A 13,868-nucleotide genomic window follows, 5' to 3' on the forward strand; every position below is an offset into this window, starting at 1 on the left:
TGGGAGAAAATGGTGGAGTCAGTGTTCAACTATCATAATTTTAGTGATGAAAAGAAGGTATTGTTATGCATTGCTCAATTCAAACAATATGCTCAAATTTGGAGGGATAAATTGATGTCAAGTAGGAGAAGAAATCTTGAAGCACCAATTGATTCATGGGTCGAGTTCAAAGAGTCCATGAGGAAGTGTTTTGTTCCACAATATTTTCAAAGGGACATGGCACTAAAGCTTCAAGCATTGAAACAAGGACGCAAATTTGTGGAGGATTATTACAAGGAGATGGATACATTGATGGATCGACTTCTACATGGAAAAAGGATAGTAAGAACATTGATTATAAGCATAGAAATCAAGAGATTAATGAGAAGCCTCAAGCTAAATTTGAAAAATGGGAGAGTTCTAGGACAGGGAAAGAAACAGTAGAAAAGTCTAATGTTCGAAATAGAGATTTAAAGTGTTGGAGATGTCAAGGGGTAGGACACTATAGTAGAGATTGCCCACGTGCAAGAATTATGACCATCAAGGAGGGAGAAATTGTTATGGATGAAGAGACACATGACGACATAAATGAGGAAACTGATGAGAGTGGGGAGTTTAGTGAAGAGGACCCTACACATATATCTTTGGTTACTCGACGAGCTCTAAACACCCACATTAAGGAGGATGGCCTAGACCAAAGGGAGAACTTGTTTCAAACTCAGTGTCTTGTTCAATCTGTACCTTGTAGTGTTGTCATTGATAGCGGTAGTTGCACCAATGTTGTGAGTTTCATTCTGGTCAAAAGACTTAATTTAAAGACACAACCACATCCAATACCCTACAAGCTTCAATGGTTGAATGATTGTGGGGAAGTACGGGTAACTCAACGAACTCTTGTTTCTTTTACTATTGGAAAATCTGTTGATGATGTTTTATGTGATGTTGTATCCATGCATGTTGGAGATGTACTACTGGGGAGGCCATGGTAATTTGATCGTCGGGTAATGCATGATGGGTATGCAAATTGATACTCCTTTACTCACAATGGTAGAAAAATTACTCTTATCCCATTGTCTCCAAAAGATATATTTATTGATCATTGCAAACTTGAAAAGAAAAGGCAAGAGGCTGATGCAAAAGCAGAGATTGAAAAAGAATCAAGTGAAAAGCAAGAGAGTAACACTCAGCCTAGAGAAAAAAAAGAGAGAAAAGCCAAATCAGTAAGCTTGTATGTTAGATCAAGTGAGGCTAGGAATGTTTTGCTCTCTAACCAGACTATTCTTGTACTTATGTGCAAGGGGTCTTGTTACTTTACTAACACACTTAACCCTTCTTTGCCTAGTGATTTTGTTGTGCTTTTGCAAGAGTTTGAAGATTTATTTTCCGAGGAGATGCCTAGTAGTTTGCCACCACTTAGAGGGATTGAACACAAGATTGACTTCATTCCTGGCGCGCCCATTCCAAACCGAGCAGCTTATAGGACTAATCCAAAGGAGGCTGAAGAGATACAAAGGCAAGTAAGTGAACTCCTTGCTAAAGGGTATGTACGTGAAAGTTTGAGTCCTTGTCCTGTTCCAGTTATTCTTGTACCTAAGAAAGATGGTTCTTGGTGTATGTGTGTTGATTGTAGGACTATAAACAAGATAACTATAAAGTATAGGCATCCAATTCCCAGATTAGATGAATTGCATGGATGTAGTCTTTTTACTAAGATTGATTTAAAATCGGGTTATCATCAAATTCGCATGCATATTGGGGATGAGTGGAAAATAGCTTTTAAAACCAAGTATGGTCTTTATGAATGGTTGGTTATGCCTTTTGGATTAACTAATGCACCTAGTACATTCATGAGACTAATGAACAATGTTTTACGAGAATACTTATGTAAGTTTGTGGTTGTTTATTTTGATGACATCCTTGTTTACTCTAAATCTTTAGATGATCATATTACCCATGTACGCAATGTTTTGACTACTTTAAGAAACGAATGTTTGTACGTAAATTTAAAGAAATGTAGCTTTTGCATGGAAAAAGTTAACTTTCTTGGGTTTGTAGTTTCATCTAATGGTGTTGAGGTTGATGAGGAGAAAGTGAAGGCTATAAAAGATTGGCCTACACTGAAAAATGTAAGTGAGGTAAGAAGTATTCATGGTCTTGCAAGTTTCTACCGTAGGTTCATTAAGAATTTTAGTACAATTGCTTCACCCTTGAATGAACTTGTTAAGAAAAATGTATCCTTTATATGGGAAAAAGATCAAGAACTTGCTTTTAATACTTTTAAAGAAAAATTGATTTCAGCTCCCTTGCTTGCATTACCTAATTTTAAGTCTACTTTTGAAATTGAATGTGATGCTTGTGGAGTAGGGATAGGTGCTGTATTAATGCAAAATCAAAGACCTTTAATGTTCTTTAGTAAGAAGTTGACTGGTGCATCTGTGAGGTATCCAACTTATGACAAAGAGCTTTATGCTTTGGTTTGTGCATTGCAAACCTGTCAACATTATCTTTGGCCTAAAGAGTTCATTATTCATACGGATCATGAAAGTTTAAAGCATTTGATAAGACAAAATAAACTCAACAAACGACATGCTAAGTGGTTAGAATTTATTGAAACATTCCCGTATGTCATAAAATAGAAACAAGGTAAGGAGAACATTGTAGCAGATGCTTTATCACGAAGGTATGTCCTCCTCAATACTTTGAATGCTAGGTTGTTGGGGTTTGAATACATAAAGGATTTGTATCAACATGACATGTTCTTTGCTCCTTTTGTTGAATCTTGTGAAAAAGGACTCATTAGTGGATAATTACTTGTTGTTAGAGGATTTTTGTTCCGAAAAGGCAAACTTTGCTTACCATCTTCTTCCATCCGTGAGCTACTTGTGAGGGAAGCTCATGGAGGTGGTTTAATGGCACACCATGGAGTTTCTAAAACTTATGATATGCTATCTAAACATTTTTTTTGGCCTAAAATGAGACATGATGTTCATAAAGTTTGTGCTCGTTGCATAGCATGTAAACAAGCAAAGTCTAGGCTTCAACCACATGGTTTATACTCCCCATTACTGGTTCCTAATGGTCCTTGGATTGATATATCAATGGATTTTGTTTTAGGTTTACCTAGGACTAGGAAAGGTTATGATAGCATCTTTGTTGTGGTTGATCGATTTAGTAAAATGGCTCATTTTATTCCTTGTCACAAAACTGATGATGCAAAACATATTGCTGACCTGTTCTTTAGGAAGTTGTACGATTGTATGACATTCCTAAAAGCATCGTTAGTGATCGTGATGTAAAATTTTTAAGCCACTTTTGGCGTGTTTTATGGGGTAAGTTAGGAACTAAACTAGTATATTCAACTACTTGTCATCCTCAAACGGATGGACAAACTGAAGTTGTTAACAGAACCATGACTGCTATGCTTAGAGCTATTATTGATAAGAATCTTAAGAGTTGGGAGGATTGTTTGCCATATATAGAATTTGCATATAATAGGGTTGTTCATAGCACTACTAAATGCACACCTTTTGAAATTGTTTATGGCTTTAATCCTTTAACCCCCATTGACTTGTTACCCATACTGTCAAAAGAGTTTGTGAATTTTGATGCAAATGCCAAGGTTGAGTTTGTTCATAAACTGCACAAGCAAGTGAAAGAACAAATTGAGAAACAAAATTCCAAGGTTGCCACCCGAATTAATAAAGAATGTAAGATTGTCATCTTCAAGCTAGGAGATTGGGTTTGGGTGCATTTCCAAAAAGAAAGATTTCCTACTCAAAGAAAATCTAAGCTTTTACTACGAGAAGATGGATCTTTTCAAGTTCTTGAGCGTATCAACAACAATGCTTATAAAATTGATTTACCAAGTAAGTACGGTGTTAGTACAACTTTTAATGTTAATGATTTGAGTCCTTTTGATGTAGGTGATGGCTTGGATTTGAGGACGAATCCTTCTCAAGAGGAGGAGAATGATATGAACCACGACCAAGGAATTTCCATACCTCAAGGTCCAATTACAAGGACGAGAGCCAAGAAGCTACAACAAACCTTATACAGTTATATTCAAGCTATGGTGAGCTCATCAAAAGAAATTCTAGAAGACGCTGGAGACCTCCCTATATGTTGTGCAAAGTTGAGGTTCAAGAAAGAGATGAATTAAATGCACTTTAAGTTGCATTTAATGAACTCCGTTGAGTTTATGAAACTAGTCCAAGGATGAGTCAATAAGCACATTTTATTAATTGCATTATTTAATTATAGTTTAACTATTTGTTTGTTATATTTAAGCTAGTTTTAAATATAGGAGTTAAGATTATATTGTAACCCATATAGGTTACTATATTCCACCATTAACTAGTCATTTTAATATGGAGGTTATGGGTATTTTTCAGTTTACTAGCCCATTTAATTTGGGAGTTATGTATCACATATGTTAAGGTTGTAAGGGGTATATAAAATTTCTTTTCTTTGATTAGACATTAGATTTTGGAATTAAGAATAGAATTTCTATTTTAGCTTTGTTGAGTGCTAAACTTTCTTTGTAAATTCTCGTGTTTAGAACTTGCATGTAGAGTCATTCAAGTGGTATTGATCAAACCTCTTGTGGAGTGATTCGAATCATGAGTTTAGAAGCGAGTTTTCTTTACTCTTGATCTTGATCATCAAGGTAATCTGTTCCATACTTTCCCTTGGGTTTATTTCCATATCACTCTCCAACTGATGTGGGATCTCACAATCCACCTTCTTTTGAGACTCAGCGTCCTTGTTGGTACTCGTTCCTCTCTCCAATTGATGTGGGATCTCACAGTCCTCCCCCTTTAAGGCCCAATGTCCTCGCTGGCACATCGCCCGATTTGTGGCTCTAATACCATTTGTAACAACAGTCCAAGCCCACAAGCTGGACTTTCCTTTTTGGGCTTCCCTTTAAGGTTTAAAAATGCGTTTGCTAGGGAGAAGTTTTCACACCCTTATTAAGAAAGCTTCGTTTCACTCTCCAACCAATGTGAGATCTCACAATCCATCTTTCAACTACTAAATGAAAATCAATGCATACTATTGTCCTATCTTAACTTTCATGGTCATTCCAGCATTCACTGTTATCCATTCTTGCCAGTACACCACTTGGTGTCCGGCTCTGATACCAACAATAACACCCCTAATTTTCTTACCTTAATTAGAGACATCACTACATGCATGCCTTAATTAAAATATGTGGACATTGAAATGAAACATTTACAAATGAAGCCATAGACTTACACATTTAATTGAAAACAAGAAAGTAAAAGTAACGTAGTTTTTAAACATGAAAAAGTTTTGCCTATTCCCCATAGGGTCGAGACTTTACCCAAAGTAACATGTGTAACCTTGTGAGTGTAACAAGCCACCACTACTCGAATGGCAGTCGTCACCAAGACTCTTAATTGGAGAGTTTGGTATAACGCTCACTATATAGAGGTATCAAGTTGGCTTAAGGGCTCATCTTGTTATCTTTTTTGTCTCTGATTAGCCTCCTATAATCGATATAAACATTGTTATAAAACAAGTCTAGAAACCTCATTAAATTTCTGATTCATGAAAACTACTTAAGTTATGGAAAATTAGTGAGCCCAACAATATTACTTTAACTCACACAACTACGTCGAACTCAGAGAAAACCTTTTAACCCTTGTTTCTATGGAAAATTGTTATCTTTTTTGGTTCATATGCTTGAGGAACCCTTGTTTCTACATGAATGCATGTTTTTTTTTTCTTTTTAATAACTATTTGGATTAGTTCTTAATGTTCAATTTATCGTCGCGTGGCTCATTTTTTCCTCTTAATGACCAGAGTTATTGCTCTCTGAAACAAATGTTAAGGAGTGTGAAGTCCTGAGTTATTAGCTCATGTGCCTATGGCTCGGTCTACCTCAACTCTGCTAAGTTGTCCTGGCCATAATTTAAAAAAATTCAAGTAGATTCAAGGCTCATATCTCGTGTTGATTAATGTTGGAATAACTTAGATATAACATTCAACTTTAATTCAAACCTTTCTAATTTCTTCGAGGTGACTTGGTTTCTTCCTTTAACTATATGATTACTAGATTAGTCTTTATGTATTACTTTATCTTTTAAGTCAGGGACTCTAAATCTTGCTAAAGTATCCAATCATTGACCACTTTTCTCATACAATCTCAAAGCTTCCTCTTAATATTTTCTCCTACAATTGTGGTGCATAAACTGATGGTGTTTTGTTATAACACATCCGGAAGCAATTTGAATCTTAGACACTCTAAGTACATCAATTATAATAAATTAGCTAGCATGTTCATAAGCATTAAAACTTAAGGAGTTTGATTACTAATCTTTTGTAGTTCAAATTTCTTTTTTCTCACGAACAAGTTTCGAACCATCACCATAATGGTGTTGTTATAACACATGCGGAAGCAATTTAGATGTTAAGCACTCTAAGTATATCAATTATAGTATATTAACTAGTATGTTCATAAGTATTAAAACTCAAGGAGTTTGAGTACTAACCTTTCGTAGTTCAAATTCCTTTTTCCTCATGAACCAGTTTCAAACCACCACGAGTGTCTTCCCTACTATTCTCCGGCCTTAGAACGGGATTGTGGAATCCGGTGAGTGACTAAACTTGGAAGGAATTTAGTATATGTGAAGAGGGAATTTGTGAGTGACTTTCTCAAGCTTTTTTAAGAAGAAGTTTCCATGTACCTTATCACTCTATTTATAGTCATATTGGCATGTTGATGCAAATGTAATTTGACACTCAAAATTTCTCTCAAATTTGTGGGGTTTATTTGGCAAACATGAAGTTTGGTTAAACCTAATATTGACACTCAAAATTCCATTAACTCAAACATGGATTTTTCCATTTGAGTAAGCTCAACTTTTAACTTTCTCCATTTTAATTCAACAATTAATTTAAATAATTAATTTCAAATTAAAGTAGTATTAAATGATTAATTAAACAATTTAATTAATTCAAATGTCAATCCCAATCAATTCCGACATATATTGATTAAACTATTTAAATCTTATTTAAATATCTTCAATTCTCACTTTTTGTTTAATTCGTAAATAAAACAAAAATGCGGTTAAATATATCGTATATATTTAGTTCTATGGTTTACTTCTTGTTCCTTATGTCCCACCGAATCCCTCTCAAGCCAATGAGAGGGTGGGTGATAAGAATTAAAACAAAAATGCGGTTAAATATATCGTATATATTTAGTTCTATGGTTTACTTCTTGTTCCTTATGTCCCACCGAATCCCTCTCAAGCCAATGAGAGGGTGGGTGATAAGAATCACGGTGTTCCAAATGAACCTATTGCCAAGAAGATTAAAAAAATGTCATGAAGATTCAAAAGAAATATGTCAACAACAGAATTCGAATCTACGCGCGGAGAACTCAATTAACTTCAAACCTATCGCTTTAGCCACTCAAGCACATCAACATTTGTTAGAAAGAACTATGTTTAATTTCATAAATTATGTAAAAGTCAAATGGTCAATTTGACTTATTCTTTGTGGAGATTAAAGGGGATCGGGAATAAATCTCGTCCACAAACGTCTCGAATAAATCTCGTCCACAAACGTCTTTTGTCGGGAGACTATAAATACCCACAATATGTTATGTAAAATTCATATTCGTGGATGATTATAATTCAGATCTCAAATTGAGACGTTTCCCTTAGAAATCCGAGCATCATATTTGCCATTTCTAAGTTTCAAGCAATTCTTGTGGTAGAATTGCACCCGAGCCATTCAATCAAGCTTTGATCAAGTTAGATAGTGGAGTGACTCAATTTAGAACAAGGTTTCCAAATCTTGCTTCTAGATCTTCGATCGTAAGAGGTAATCTAATTCTAGCCTTATCTCTTGGTTGATCCAAATTTTGTATAACGAGGTGTTAATTACTTTGATTCAAAGGTTCTTGCTTCAACAAAAGCTTGGATCGTTGGGCTGAGGATTAGGATTGCCTTATCAGTGGGGCCCCTCGTTCAAGACCTAGAGTCAGTACTTAAGGGAACTACCTCTCTACTATCCCTAAAAGTGGGTAAGAGTGAATTCGATCCAGCATCCCATGTCCCCAGTCATTCACCCAGTCTTACCCCTAAAATGGGAGGCCTACTGAGTCGAAGAACTTGAGCCACTCTCACCCATGCAAATCTAAAGATAACTTCGAATAAACAGGAGTTCATGGTTAGCTCAGGATTAAGATCGAGTTATCTAGGTCATCGAATGAAAAAATCAGTCTCAACGGTAAACGACATTATAAAATGAGAGTGATTTTCTTCATGGTCCAATCTTATGCAATACTCATTGCATAGGACGCCCCCACTCACATGTTTCCCCATGTATAATTTAGTGATCACATTGTTTATATCATATACAAAAGTGGGCCGCATCCACAGTGTCCCCAAGATAAGGTACTCAGCCTTATCCCTGTACTATAGGTCATTTTGGTTATATACTTGAACTTGATCCACTCTTATGTCTCTACATATAGTTCAAGTAATTATACTATAGTTAGAGTGTTCTTAGTTTATTGGATTAGATTAATAATCGTAAAATTTACTTTATTCGATAACAATCTTTACTGAATAAACATCAATAATAACTTTATTAAAAATACAATATGTTTTGTTTACAAAGTATGAGTTTTAGGACGTAAAAACCAACAAAGTCCCACTTGGATTAAAACTCTAGTGGGGTTTTATAATGTTGAGTAGAGAGAAAGACATAAATACAATAAACCAGGGGATCACCTACTCATGCATTTTCTCCCACTTACCCTAGATTACATAACTCATAGTCCTAGACTCACTAGGTGCCCTTCAAACACTTTAGTCGTGAGGGGTTTTGTAAATGGATTAGCAATGTTGTGCTTTGAAGCTATCTGTGTGACGATCACATCTCGTCGTTGCACAATCTCCCTTATGAGATGATATTTGTGCTCAATATGTTTTCCTCGCTTATGGCTTCTTGGTTCTTTCGAATTTTCAACGGCTCCACTATTATCACAATAAAGAGTGACGGGCAGATGCATATTTGGAATGACTTCCAAATCAGTTAAGAACTTCCGAAGCCATACAGATTCTTTCGCTGCTTCACAAGCAGCAACATACTCAGCCTCCATGGTGGAATCAGCAATGCAACCTTGCTTTATGCTTCTCCATATTATTGCTCCTCCATTCAGAGTAAAGACAGATCCTGATGTCGATTTCCTCAAATCTACATCGGTCTGAAAATCTGAGTCAGTGTACCCTGTAAGGATCAGGTCCCTTTAGCATATAATCTCTTGTTCTCCTAAGATACTTTTGGATATTCTTAACAAAAGTCCAATGAGCACGTCCCAGATTGGACTGATATCTGTTGATAATTTCCACAGCATAGCATATGTCGAGTCAGGTACATAACATGGCATACATCAGATTACCGACTGCTGATGCATAGGGAATATGTCTCATATCCTCAACTTCTTGAGGTGTCTTAGAACTTTGTTCCTTCAACAAATGAACTCTGTGCTTGAAAGGTAATAATCCTTTCTTTGAGTTCTGCATCTTATATCGAACCAACATTTTGTCGATGTACGATGCCTGAGACAATGCTAGTATTTTGTTCTTGCGATTCTGAACAATTTGGATTCCAAGAACAAACTGGGCCTCTCCGAAATCATTCATTTTGAATTGTGTTGCTAGCCAATGCTTAATGTCAGTTAGAAATCCCACATCATTCCCAATGAGTAGGATATCGTCAATGTACAACACCAGGAAATCTACTGTAGAGTTGACCATCCTTTTGTAAACACAAGGTTCGTCAATATTTTGTTTAAAGCCATAAGATTTGATCACAGTATCAAACTTTATATTTCAGGATCGAGATGCTTGCTTCAACCCATAAATGAATCTTTTAAGCTTGCAAACCTTTTGCTCGTGATTCTGTTCAATGAACCCCTCTGATTGAGCCATATACATACTCTCCTCAAGATTGTCGTTTAGAAAGGATGTCTTAACATCCATCTGCCAAATTTCATAATTATAAAATGTGGTAATGGACAAGAGTATTCTAATCGATTTAAGCATAGCAACAGGAGAGAAGGTTTCTTCATAGTCCACCCCCTCTCTTTGGGTATAACCCTTTGCTACAAGTCGAGCTTTAAAGGTCTGTACCTTACCAGTTTTGTTTCGTTTTCTCTTATAGATCCATTTGCAACCAATAGGTTTTACCCCATCTGGTTGATCTACAAGTTCCCAAACTGAATTGAAGTACATCGACTCCATTTCAAGATTCATGGCTTTTGATAAGACTCTATCTTCATCATTCATTGCCTGTTTATAGGTCAATGAATCCTCAACGCTATCATCAGGTATGATGACCTGTGTTTCTGCCAAACCCAAGTAACGATCGGGTTGAGTTATAACCCTCCTACTACGTTGAGGCATTCTCAACTCTTGAGAAGGATGTGATTGACTAGAAGTGTCAATTCCATCAACAACTCTTGTTGAAGAACCAGTCTGATCAACAACTCTTATTGTTTTATCAGTAGCTTCTTTAGAAATATCAATTAATACTAGTTTGCTGCGTGATTGATGATTTCTTATGTGGTCTTCCTCTAAGAATGTACCGTTTGTTGATACAAACACTGTTTTCTTGAGGGTCATAATACAAACCACCTTTCGTCTCTTTGGGGTATCCTACAAAAAGACATAATTTTGAATGACATTCTAATTTCTTAGGGTTTTGCAACAACACATTTGGTGGGCATCCCCAAATCCTGAAGTGACGTAAACTACCTTTACGCCCTCTCCATAACTCATAAGGTGTTTCTGAAGCACTCTTAGAAGGTACCATGTCCAAAATGTATGTAGCAATCTCCACTGCATATCCCCAAAACGAATCAGGTAATTGAGCGAAACTCATCATAGACCGAACCATGTCTAACAAAGTTCTATTTCTTCTTTCTGATATACCGTTTTGTTGAGGTATACCAGGGGCTGAGAGTTGAGACGTTATTCCATGTTCTATCATCTAGTCCTCGAATTTTAAGTCCATATACACTCCACCTCGATCTAATCAAAGTGTTTTAATAGTTTTACCTAATAGATTTTCAACCTCAGTCTTATACTCTCTGAACTTTTCAAGAGCTTCGGACTTGTGGTGCATTAGGTAAAGATAGCCATACCTTGAATAATCATCAATAAAACTGATGAATCATTCATACCCTCCTTGTGCTTTGACATTCATTGGACCACAGAGATCTGTATGCACGAGTTCTAAGGTTTCTTTGGCTCTATAACTTTTTTCGAAAAACAGTCGTTTAGTCATTTTACCCTCAAGACAAGACTCACATGGAGGTAAAGAGTTGTCTTCTAACTCATTTAGAAGTCCTTTTTTAACCAATCTCTCAATTCTATTGAGATTAATTTGGCCTAGTCTTAAGTCCCAAAGATAGGTCTTAGGAGAAATCTTTTGTCGTTTATTTTGAGTTTCGGCTGTTTTAAACATCTCGATATTTAAAATAGCTTTTTTTTTGCTTGGTTTAAATATATATAAGTTGGTTTCTAGTTTTGCAGAACAAATATGAATACCACTTTTGCAAATGAACACTTCATTGATTTCAAAAGATATTTTATACAATTGTTCTAATAAACAAGAGATAGATATTAGATTTCTTTTCATTCCAGGAACAAAAAGTACATTATCTAATATAATGAATCTATCTCCAAAAAATAACTTTAAATTTCCTACTGATCTTGCTGAGACAACCTCTCATGTTCCAACCCTGAGTGTTATCTCGCCGTCCGCAAGCATTCTCTAGGAGCTAGTTTCCTAGAAAAAAGAACAAATATGATTAGTGGCCCCTAAATCTAGTATCCAAGTTGAGTTATCATACTCTACTAGACATATTTCTACGACTTTGTAAATCATATTTACCTTGTTGTGTCTTTTCAGCTTTCTTCTCTACAAGGTATTTTGGGCAGTTTCTCTTCCAGTGCCCATTTCGTTGCAATGGAAACATTTTTCTTTATCTGCTTTTTGAACTTTGCGTTTGCGGTTAGTAGGAATCTTATTTTTTCCCTTACAATTTTTGTCATATGCATCCCAAACTGTTCGGTTTGCATTTGAGTCGGGCTTTGATTTCCTTGTTGCGTAATTGTCGCCGTTTAATTTCTCAGAAGCAAGTAATTTTACTTTTGAGCTTGACATGCTGAGATGTAAAAACAAATTCTATTAGTGAATTGACTTAATCCTTTTTAATCCAATCAGGTTTAGCAGATATAATAATATACCCAAAAATTATTAATTTGCAACGATACTTTAGTGAGTTAGAGAAATTGCTACTGAGTGGCAGTCAATCACACCTTCACTAAACCAAGACATTCTTGACTTAAACACTAATCCCAGAATAACTCTTATTTCTATTGTGTTTTAGTTATCGCCACTTTGGTCAAGAATATACTAACTCTTAGTAATTCTTTGTAAGTGTAACCCACCATTGTCAGACCTCAAGATCAGCCCCAACAATGCTATCGAAGGAATAAGCCAAAGTTGGGAATTGACCTAAGAAGTCCTATCCATTTCTTGAGTTTGTGTTGTTTCAACTCCCATGTTACGACCCTCCGAATGGGTAGTTGCTCTAGGACAACATGCATGCTGAACATGGGAATCTCATGGTGCAACCTAGTGGTGGAGACCATAGGACGTGTTGATATATTTCCTTCTCCCACTTACTATAAATACTTTCTCTATTCACCTTATTATTGACTCATGCAAATACCTTCTCAATGGAGGCCGCTCCCAAGACGACACGAGGCTGAGCATGAATCTCACGGTGTGAATTTTTAGAGAGCGTAAAAAGAAAATGATATATCTCATATACCTTTTTCCTCCCACTAAGTATTTTAGACGGTTGGGTATACTCATTACTTAGGTATTTTTCGGCTAATTAAATATAACCTAAGTCTATGTGATTTTTCCAAGTATAACATTTATACTGGATTTTTACCTATGATGTCTAGGTGATTTTTCTTTTTCTTTTTCTTTTTTTTATAAAAAAAAAATCCTTACATCATTCACGCATACTCATAAAACTGTGCTAACTAAGCTCAAGTATTGACCCGATCTCAAGGTAGCAGGTTTTCTGTAAACCATCAACTTAAGTACCTTAAGCCTTAGACATGATCATGCCAGGTGAGCTTTCTTGTAACTGCAGATTTACAAGATATCGCCCTATTTTAACTATTATGGATTTTAACGTCTATCTCATTTTATGACGTTGAAAATAACCTATAACATGCATCTAAAATGCTTTATATAACTATTATATAACCATCCATTCCATTCAATAATATAACAATTTATATCTATCACTCATGGAACCCTATAACATGCATACTATACATTATAACACTTATAACATACTTGTAATGCATGAAATATGCTTAGCCTATGGTGAGATTTTAAATCTATATGACATTATGCATATACACTTTCTATTTAATCAAAACATACATTCACATTGCATAATTAATTAAACACACTAAAGTGGATTGGTTTTGGCATTTTAAAGCAAGTAATTAACTAAATTATTACATTATTAATTAAAAATAACTTGAATCGCTCTCGAGGATCACGAACCGGTCGAACCAACCTTTAAAAATGTTGAATCGGACCCTAACTAGAAGAAAAACACACCAACTAATAAGGCAACCCTAATCCTCAGCCCAACGATCCAAGCTTTTGTTGAAGCAAGAACCTTTGAATCAAAGTAATTAACACCTTCTTATACGAAATTTGGATCAACCAAGAGATAAGGCTAGAATTAGATTACCTCTTACGATCGGAGATCTAGGAGCAAGATTTGGAAATATTGTTCTAAATTGAGT

At 35.6% G+C, this 13,868-nt stretch overlaps 1 pseudogene; it reads left to right on the plus strand.

Annotated features, from left to right (window-relative positions):
- The first annotated feature begins 449 nt into the window (after window positions 1-449).
- LOC111432609 lies at window positions 450-3,838 on the plus strand (annotated as a pseudogene).
- The last annotated feature ends 10,030 nt before the right edge of the window (window positions 3,839-13,868 follow it).

The sequence above is a fragment of the Cucurbita moschata genome, unplaced genomic scaffold, assembly GCF_002738365.1.
Source record: "Cucurbita moschata cultivar Rifu unplaced genomic scaffold, Cmos_1.0 Cmo_Scf00039, whole genome shotgun sequence".
Classification (NCBI taxonomy): domain Eukaryota; kingdom Viridiplantae; phylum Streptophyta; class Magnoliopsida; order Cucurbitales; family Cucurbitaceae; genus Cucurbita; species Cucurbita moschata.